This window comes from Hyperolius riggenbachi, chromosome 1, assembly GCF_040937935.1.
Source record: "Hyperolius riggenbachi isolate aHypRig1 chromosome 1, aHypRig1.pri, whole genome shotgun sequence".
In the NCBI taxonomy this organism is placed as follows: domain Eukaryota; kingdom Metazoa; phylum Chordata; class Amphibia; order Anura; family Hyperoliidae; genus Hyperolius; species Hyperolius riggenbachi.
Genome location: NC_090646.1, coordinates 11,233,393 through 11,244,002, shown reverse-complemented (window position 1 = coordinate 11,244,002; position 10,610 = coordinate 11,233,393). Strand labels below are relative to the sequence as shown.

The 10,610-nt window shown below is 48.2% G+C and overlaps 1 long non-coding RNA gene across 1 annotated transcript in view; it reads left to right on the top strand.

Moving 5' to 3' along the window:
* The first annotated feature begins 6,286 nt into the window (after window positions 1-6,286).
* The window catches only part of LOC137544927 (uncharacterized), a 30,418-nt gene continuing 26,094 nt past the window's right edge, over window positions 6,287-10,610 (top strand). The window contains exons 1-2 of the long non-coding RNA XR_011025941.1: window positions 6,287-6,416; window positions 10,142-10,224. This is a non-coding gene — a long non-coding RNA (uncharacterized lncRNA). The remainder of the gene's footprint in view (window positions 6,417-10,141; window positions 10,225-10,610) is intronic.

Sequence of the window (10,610 nt, the reverse complement as noted above, 5' to 3'; positions counted from 1 at the left end):
TCAGTTACCGGGGCTTATTGCGGCTGAACGGCAGACCGCGGGAGGAACGGCAAGGGACTCAGCGGTGCTTATGGGGCTGAAGGAAGCCCTGGTAAGTATCAAATATTTATTTTATGGCATCTCTGGTACACTTTAAGTTCAGAGACCCTGGTGCATAATGGTAAACTATATACACTCACCTAAAGGATTATTAGGAACAGGGCCGGCCCTAGACTTTTTGCCGCCTGAGGCAAAATTAGAAAAAATCGCCGCCCCCCCCCCAGCCGTGGGTGGGTGGGGGGGGGGGGGGGCGCCGAGCTGGAGGGGTAGCGGGCAGAAAGGGGGTATTGGGCCTAGCGGCGGGGAGGGGGGTCGGACCCCCCCCTCCCTCGCCTGGGTCCCCCGATCTGCGATCCTCCTCCAGCGTTAAGTACAAGCCTGCATATGATGAAGAGGCAATGGGCGGGGGAATCACTCACCTCTTCCGCGTTCCATCATGCACTCCACTGACGTCACTTCCTGCAAGGCCGTCTACTTACAATACAGTGGGCCGAAAGTGATGTCAGTGGAGCACACGATGGAACGCGGAAGAGGTGAGTGATTCCCCTGCCCATTGCCTCTTTATCATATGCAGGCTTGTACTTAATGCTGGAGGAGGAGCGCAGATCGGGGGACCCAGGCGAGGGAGGGGGGGGTCCGACCCCCCTCCCCGCCGCTAGGCCCAATACCCCCTTTCTGCCTGCTACCCCTCCAGCTCGACGGGCGGCCCCCAGCGTCCATGGACAGGCGGGTGCCGCCCCCCCCAGATCTGCCGCCTGAGGCAAATGTTTCACCCCGCCTCATGAGCGGGCCGGCCCTGATTAGGAACACCATACTAATACGGTGTTTGACCCCCTTTCGCCTTCAAAACTGCCTTAATTCTACGTGGCATTGATTCGACAAGGTGCTGAAAGCATTCTTTAGAAATGTTGGCCCATATTGATAGGAAAGCATCTTGCAGTTGATGGAGATTTGTGGGATGCACATCCAGGGCACAAAGCTCCCGTTCCATCACATCCCAAATATGCTCTATTGGGTTGAGATCTGGTGACTGTGGGCGCCATTTTAGTACAGTGATCTCATTGTCATGTTCAAGAAACCAATTTGAAATGATTTGAGCTTTGTGACATGGTGCATTATCCTGCTGGAAGTAGCCATCAGAGGATGGGAACATGGTGGTTATGAAGGGATGGACATGGTCAGAAACAATGCTCAGGTAGCCCGTGGCATTTATACAATGCCCAATTGGCACCAAGGGGCCTAAAGTGTGCTAAGAAAACATCCCCCACACCATTACACCACCACCAGCCTGCACAGTGGTAACAAGGCATGATGGATCTATGTTCTCATTCTGTTTACGCCAAATTCTGACTCTATCGAGACTCATCAGACCAAGCAACATTTTTCCAGTCTTCAACTGTCCAATTTTGGTGAGCTCGTGCAAATTGTACCCTATTTTTCCTATTTGTAGTGGAACCCGGTGGGGTCTTCTGCTGTTGTAGCTTATCCGCCTCAAGGTTGTGCATGTTGTGGCTTCACAAATGCTTTGCTGTATACCTCGGTTGTAACGAGTGGTTATTTCAGTCAACGTTGCTCTTCTATCAGCTTGAATCAGTCGGCCCATTCTCCTCTGACCTCTAGCATCAACAAGGCATTTTTGCCCACAGGGCTGCCGCATACTGGATGTTTTCCCTTTTCACACCATTCTTTGTAAACCCTAGAAATGGTTGTGCGTGAAAATCCCAGTAACTGGCTGATTGTGAAATACTCAGACCAGCCCGTCTGGCACCAACAACCATGCCACACTCAAAATTAATTAAATCACCTTTCTTTCCCACTCTGACATTCAGTTTGGAGTTCAGGAGATTGTCTTGACCAGGACCACACCCCTAAATGCATTGAAGCAACTGCCATGTGATTGGTTGAGTAGATAATTGCATTAATGAGAAATTGAACAGGTGTTCCTAATAATCCTTTAGGTGAGTGTAAGTCCTAATTCAATTCACTTTTTCCCAAAAGTTTTCTCCTAGGAGATCATGTTTCATGTTAGTAAGGTGAAAAAGTCCTGTCAAATTAATCTGCTGTAAATTCTTGCTTGCTGTGGGTATAAAGGGCATTTTATTAATAAGGTGTAAAAATATTACCTAGGAAAAAATTTAATAGAAAAGATGAATTGAATAAAGGCTGTAGAATTCACAGACCTGTCCTGATCTGCACCATTCCTTCACACCTGTCTGTCTTCTTCCATTGGCTTATTCCAGAGGAGGCCGAGGTCTTTAGACACATCCTTATATAACTTTCCATTCTTATATTCCTTATATAACTTTCCATTCTTATATAAGCTTCTCTTTCATCCTCCTGTGATATTTAACTTTCCCTTATTATTTTATTGACTTCTCTGGTGCGATGTTTACCTGTCTGATGAAGTATTTGCACACGGTTGCTGGAATAACACAATAGTGCCAAATAATGCTCTTGCCTTCTGATTTATAGTGACATCATTATTTGCATTGTATAAGCCTTGTGCTGGTTGTGGAGAAGCACTACAATGATTTATGTTCTATTTCAGCCTCTGGAAGCTGAGCTGTAATGCTCGCTACGGGTTCTTTCACATCAGAGCTTGCGTTTGGAAAAGCTAAAAGCATGCATTTTGCTGTATGCGTTTTTCATGCGTTTTCAGTAGTGTTGGGCGAACACCTGGATGTTCGGGTTCGGGTCCTTTCGCCGAACATGGGCCAGATGTTCGGCATGTTCGGCCCGAACCCCGAACTCCCCCGAACATCCCGCTTTTGGGGGCCCTATGGGGTCGCAGGCATAAGGGGGAGCATGACCTGGTTGCGGGGGGGGGGTCGGAAATTTCCCCCACCCCCTCCGCTAGCGCTCCCATATCTGCCCGCTTCCCCATACAAACATTTTCCGTAAAGTTCAATAGTACCTTCAGTGGCTGGCTGGCACTGTGGTGTGAGTGAGTGAGGAGGAGGAGGAGTCCGAGTAGGACGCGTTGAGGCCGGGCAGCGGGCGGTTCAGCAGTAGTACCCTTGTGGTACTTCCACCCTTTCTCTGACCTCACGTCCTCTGCATACGAGGGTACGCGTCACGCGTACCCTCGTATGCTTCATCACGTAGAGGACGTGAGGTCAGAGAAAGGGCGGAAGTACCACAAGGGTACTACCGCTGAACCGCCCGCTGCCCGGCCTCAACGCGTCCTACTCGGACTCCTCCTCCTCACTCACACCACTGCCAGCCAGCCACTGAAGGTACTATTGAACTTTACGGAAAATGTTTGTATGGGGAAGCGGGCAGAGGGGGGAGCGCTAGCGGAGGGGGTGGGGGGAATTTCCGACCCCCCCCCCCCCCCCCGCGACCGGGGCATGCTCCCCCTTATGCCTGCGACCCCATAGGGGGGCAGTATTCGGCCGAACAGGGGTCCTGTTCGGCCTGTTCGGCTGGGCATTGAGCTGTTCGGGCGAACCCGAACTAAAACCATGAGGTGTTCGGCCAAACTCGAACATCACCCGAACAGGGTGATGTTCTGCAGAACCCGAACAGTGGCGAACACTGTTTGCCCAACACTAGTTTTCAGTCCGTTACAGCACATAGGAAAACGCAGGTGAAGTTATCGGATTTTGACTTTCAGGGCTCGTTCACACCAGAGCCCTTTTTCGGCGTTTTAACGCAAAGTCTATACTTTGCGTTAACCAAGGTAAAAGGAAAGTCCATAGACATCACACCCAACGCTGCGTTTCGTTGCGTTGCGGCGCATTTTATCATCGGGAATCGGCATTTCCCCTTTGGGTTAATTAACTACTACCGTCGCTACTCAGCGTCGCGCTGCAGATTCCCGACGACACGCCGCAACACGTGCAGGAGCCGTTCTTCTGCACGTTTTTAATGTGTAACCGGCCTCAACTGTAACTGCGTGCGATGAAACGTTTTAAAAACGCATGCTCTTCTTGGAGCTTGCGTTTTACATTGATTTACATTATAACGCAAACGTCAGATGAATAAAAGCTCCAAGGAGCGTTGAAACGCAACACACAAAAACGCAACATTAGATGTGAAAGGCAAGGCCTTCGGAAACGCAAACTATCAACATTGTGTCAAAACGTCCAAAACCAGCTCAGATGTGAAGGAGCCCTACACACAATGCAATTTCCCATCAGATTGACATTGCAATCGATAATTCACTACAGGGCCGATCTTATCCAAATCTTTTTTATGATCGATTTTGTATAGAAGTGATCGGAAATCTATCAGAAAAACAAAATCAGATTGGACCTCTCGGAAATTATCGATTTGGCCCTCAATCTGATGGGAAATTGCATTGTGTGTACCAGGCGTAAGGCTTGGTTAACACTACAACCTGTGAAAGCCAGACAGCTGGTGGTGTGCAAACTCAGTCTGGAAAAGATGTACCGGTATTCCATGGAATACAGTCTGGGAGATTATTGTACAAGTTGCGACTTTGAATTCTGATCACGTCCCAATTACCGGAGTGGATCTGATGGATGCACCGGTAAAGGAAAGATGGGAACAATCCTGTGGTATGGTGGTATACATTGAGAAATAGGAGCGATATGCTTGGCACGGCAGGCATTCTGTTGTAGCAGAGGTCATACGTTTACCGACCCAGCATATGGTCGCACTCACCCTCCTTTCGTCACGGCTGATTGGAATCCAGAGGACTTGCTCTCAGGAAGCCGACCGACCGGTTTCGGTTAGGCATAAATCAATCAGAACAATAAAGAAGGTGGGCACCATCCACAGAACCTTATTTCCAAAACTTGTTGCAAAAATGGCATGCTAACATCTGTGTGTGTTGCACTGTTTTATTAACCTCCCTGGCGGTATGATTATTTCCAGATTTTAGGGTCTTTTCTGAACATTTCAGACCCTAAAATCTGGCAACAATCATGGTGCTAGGAAGTCAGCAGCAGCCCCAGCACTCACTCACCTCCCTGGGCTCCAGAGCTGCAATTTTACCTCCGTCCTCCGGGTGGCGCTGTAACACTTTGGTGAGATCACTGACGGTTATTCAGAGCCTCCGAGGACAGGATGAAGAACAACTACCGATGTCTGGATCCCCCGGGAGGTGAGTAAAAGCTCCCACTGCCCTCCATTGACTTGCATCGAGCCTCCAGCGGCTAGCCCAAGCTCAGGATTACCACCAGGGAGGTTAAAGAGTAGTGCAGTGGTGGATGTGGGATCCAAAAAGGCACTACAGCCGATTCACTTTTCAAACTAAGGGTTATTCACATCCTCTGCTGCCCATGGCCACTTCACTGGTTTCTCTGTATAGCATTCTCGAAGGATACCTCTGAGGATGCTGTACAGCGAAACCGGTCAGGTGGGAGACTAACAGCACCAGATCTAATTTATCACGCACAATCTACTGACTGAGTGCCCTTGGCCATGGGTCCTCAGATAAAAGTGATTGTTCTTGCCTCTTTTATTTTGTTTTGTTGGATTTTATGTTTTCAAAAACATTAAAGCGGTTTACACTTAGGAGATTATTTGCTTTGTTTAGTGAATAGATGTATGTGGACCATATGCCTCACCCACAGCTTCTCCAAAACGCCAAGGCACTCAGACCCATGTAGCAAGGGCTTATGGGAGCTCTGTCTGGGCAGGAGGAGGAGGCTACTAGCCAGTGATTTCAGAGGCAGAGGGGAGGAGGGAGGAGGAGGAGGGAGGGAGCTGAGGGCTGGAGATGCAGTTGCAGATTACCTGTGTAATGATGACAAACAGAACATGGCAGCTCTCATTGTATCACAGGAATAATTAATCCTATTCTATTGAAGCGGTTTGCATCTAGAAATGCTGTGTATCTCAACTTTAGACAAGATATATAGACAAGTTACTTGTTATATTTCATTTTTCATCTCCGATCCGCTTTAACATTTTTTGCGATAGTGTTCCTTTAAATGTTGTAGAATCTACCACTCGTATTGCTCTGTGTCTGAGATGAGGAGCACCCTCCTCACTGTCTGCCCCACTAGCAGAGGCACTGAGAGCAGTGAATTTACTATCATCTCTTGAGCAGTAAAATGAACACCATTTTTACTGTGGAAAACTATTGGAACATTGTGCTGCTGTTTCTGGGAACACTGAGGAAAACTCGAGGAAAATGTTGCCAGGTGAGTACAAAGACATCCGTTATAATGAGCTTCAAAGCATCTCCTCTTGGATGGAGTCCAGGCCTGCAGGGAGAAGGTGTGGCCAGGTGTAGGGAGGAGGTGTGACCAGGTGCAGGGAGGAGGTGTGACCAGGTGCAACACACAATGTGTGTCTCCTTCGTTTCTCACTCTCACATCATCACCAGAGCTTCTCCACCATTGTGTGCTACTCCAGCCTGAGAGGGTCTAATAATCCCCACCACCACCACCACCACCACCATGGTAACTACTGTCTATCTATCTATCTATCTATCTATCTATCTATCTATCTATCTATCTATCTATCTATCTATCTATCTATCTATCTGTCTGTCTGTCTGTCTGTCTGTCTGTCTGTCTGTCTGTCTGTCTGTTGTATTTGTATGACTTTGAGTTGGGAGTTTCAATTGGATCCTCTGGGTGACTTACAGCCAATGGAGGGATTGGCAGAGAGGGGTGGCATCAGAGAAGCGGGAGGAGAGGTGGATGAGGTGGGCAGCAGAGGTCAGTAGGGATTGGCAGAGAGGGGCAGCATCAGAGGAGCGGGAGGAGAGGTGGATGAGATGGGCAGCAGCAGTGATGCTCATCCAGATTCCAGATACCCGAACTATCCAGATATCCGAACTTTTTTCTGGTATCCGAACCCGGATACGGATTCCAGATACCTGGATAAATCCGGAATGCACTATCCGAACTAACTCAGATACCTTAGGTATCTGGAAATTAGTCCAGATACCTAGTTCAGGTACCCGGATCCGGATTGCGTAACTACAAAGATGACGTCCATGACATCATTGAGCCAATCAGAGGGCTCCCAGCTGAAGCCCTAGCAACCAATCACAGAGGGTAACCCTGGCCAGCCCCTCCAGTGTAAAAGGTGGGTGCCATGATGAGAATCTCGTCCTTGCTTGTGACTGCTCACTGAGAGACATCTCTAGTGCTATTGGCTAAGCAAATGCTGTATTACTGAGTTAAATCTAGCATTTTTTTGCTCCTAAACACCTGTACTACACCAGTATTTTATTGTTTTTTTAGTTAGCTAGCTTGTATTTTGATTTTAGTCAGTGTGACAGTCAGACTCAGTGCTGCAGCTGCTAGGCTAGGTTAGGGCCTGCTGTGTGCACAGGCTAGGCCTGCTGCCAGCCTTAGCTACAGTATAGCTTGTAGGTTATTAGGGATTAGGTTACTGCTAGTCTATCTACTAGTACTACTACAACCAGTCTACTACTACCAGTTACGGTATATATAGTTAATTTGTATTGAGTTAGCTTACGTTAATTGCAGTGCTGTTACAGTGTGACAGATAGACAGACAGTTTGTGTGTCAGTGTGTGCTACTCTGCTGTCACTCCATTAGTTGAAGTTCTACTACTGCTACTATCTACTTGTACTACTGATTTGAATAAAGTACAAGTACCCCACTTCATTTAGACACATATAAAGTTGTACTATGTCTGCTGGCACTGGCAGCCAGGGGAGGGGCAGCATGAAAAGCAAGGGCAAGAGGAGAGGGAGGAGCATTGCCGCCACCGTCGGCAGTTCTGTCGCTTCAGTGTCCATTCCGCCGCTAGCCACTGGCCGTGGACGCACTGGACGCCCAGCTGTTAGGGGGAGTCACATTGCAGAGGTGCAGCAGCGTGTAGCGGCCATTTTCCAGCAGGGTCGTCGGCGCACATTGGAGAAGAAAGATGCCGAGCTTGTGATGGAGCTAATGGTGGATGAACAGGCCACCACCAGCTCTACAACAGAGATCTCTACCCACCACACAGAAGGAATCTTCTGCTGCCAGTCTGCCACTGTCACCAGCTACCACTGTCACCAGCCACTAAAATAGCTGTATTTTGTTGAAAAAAAAACCTGTTTAATTTTTTTGAGATGTCTGTGTTGAAAACTGTGATGTCTCAGTTGTGTATTGGACGCAATGTGGGCTACATGACTGCTGTCTGGAACCTCCTGATGTTAATTTACAGCCATTTCGTTTTCAAATCCAGATATCTGGATTTATCCAGATTTTTTACTATCTGGATCCGGAATCACCCACATATCAAAAAGAGGTATCCAGATATCTGGATTTATCCAGATTTTTTACTATCTGGATCTGGAACAACCCATATATCAAAAAGAGGTATCCGAGCACCCCTAGGCAGCAGAGGTCAGTAGGGATTAGTAGAGAAGGGCAGCATCAGAGGAGCGGGAGGAGAGGTGGATGAGATGGGCAGCAGAGGTCAGTAGGGATTGGTAGAGAGGGGCAGCGTCAGAGAAGTGGGAGGAGAGGTGGATGAGATGGGTAGCAGAAGTCAGTAGGGATTGGCAGAGAGGGGCAGCATCAGAGGAGCGGGAGGAGATGTGGATGAGGCGGGCAGCAGAGGTCAGTAGGGATTGGCAGAGAGGAGGAGCATGAGAGGATCGGGAGGAGAGGTGGGTGAGGCAGGCAGCAGAGGTCAGTAGGGACTGGAGGGGTGCCACTCTGGTTTGTGGTAGGCCGTGGAGTAAGGTGTTACAGTAGTCAAGACGGGAAATGATTAGACTATGTACAAATATTTGAGCAGCCTCCTGTGTGTGGAAGGGACACACTTTGGAAATGTTTTTGAGATGGGTTTGAGTAGCAGGAGGTTGTTAATATGTTATGAATGAGTCCAGAGTTCCCCCCAGACAGAGAGGTTTAGGAGTTGAGGTTGTTGGGGTATATTCTACATAAATGGTAACTATAGGTGGGGGAGCAGAGAGAGACGGAAGAAGTATCACAATCTCTGAGTTACTCATATTCAGAGGAAGCTGCATGACATGAATGTAGTAACAGCTGACAGACACACAAGTACTGGAGATAATTGTGTAGAGAGGTCAGTAGGGATTGGCAGAGAGGGGTGGCATCAGAGGAAGCTGCATGACATGAATGTAGAAACACCTGACAGACACACAGGGTGTGGAGATAATTGTGTAGAGAGGTCAGTAGGGATTGGCAGAGAGGGGGGGGGGGGGGGGCATCAGAGGAAGCTGCATGACATGAATGTAGTAACAGCTGACAGACACACAAGTACTGGAGATAATTGTGTAGAGAGGTCAGTAGGGATTGGCAGAGAGGGGTGGCATCAGAGGAAGCTGGATGACATGAATGTAGAAACAGCTGACAGACACACAGGGACTGGAGATAATTGTGTAGAGAGGTCAGTAGGGATTGGCAGAGAGGGGGGAGGGGGGCAGGCATCAGAGGAAGCTGCATGACATGAATGTAGTAACAGCTGACAGACACACAGGGAGAGGAGATAATTGTGTAGAGAGGTCAGTAGGGATTGGCAGAGAGGGGGGAGGGGGGGGGGCATCAGAGGAAGCTGCATGACATGAATGTAGTAACAGCTGACAGACACACAGGGAGAGGAGATAATTGTGTAGAGAGGTCAGTAGGGATTGGCAGAGAGGGGTGGCATCAGAGGAAACTGCATGACATGAATGTAGTAACAGCTGACAGACACACAGGGAGAGGAGATAAATGTGTAGAGAGGTCAGTAGGGATTGGCAGAGAGGGGTGGCATCAGAGGAAGCTGGATGACATGAATGTAGAAACAGCTGACAGACACACAGGGAGAGGAGATAATTGTACAGAGAGGTCAGTAGGGATTGGCAGAGAGGGGTGGAATCAGAAGAAGCTGCATAACATGAATGTAGAAACAGCTGACAGACACACAGGGACTGGAGATAAATGTGTAGAGAGGTCAGGAGCTGAGAGAGAGGGCTTGATTCACAAAGCTGTGATAACTCTTATCACGGTCACGCTATCGTTTTGCGCGCGCTATAATGCAAACATGAAAAATTAGCGTTTTTATACGAAGTGAAGAGGTGATGCTGGAATCTATCTATCTATCTATCTATCTATCTATCTATCTATCTATCTATCTATCTATCTATCTATCTATCATATACACATAAATGCTTATACTGTACTGATAAGTGTCACCATTCTGTGCTCCATAGGGCGGCGCTCTTCTCCCCGGTAAATGCTTCTGGGGGCTCCTCCTCCTCCTCTCTCTGTTTGGGGTCTTCTCTGCAGCTCCCATGTAAGTTTCTTCACATTGGGCCTGATGCACATAATACAGTAAAATTGCCATTCACAGGGAGTGCACCATGCCAATTTTACAGTTGCTAGCGTGTGTGTGTGTGTGTGTGTATAGGTGTGTGTGTGTTTATAGGTGTGTGTCTTTATAGGTGTGTGTGTGTGTGTGTGTGTAGGTGTATAGGTGTGTGTGTTTATAGGTGTGTGTGTGTGTGTGTGTGTGTGTGTGTGTGTGTGTGTGTATAGGTGTGTGTGTGTGTGTGTGTGTGTGTGTGTGTGTGTGTGTGTGTAGGTGTGTGTGTGTTTATAGGTGTGTGTGTGTGTGTGTGTGTGTATGTGTGTGTGTGTGTGTGTATAGGTGTGTGTGTGTTTATAGGTGTGTGTCTTTAT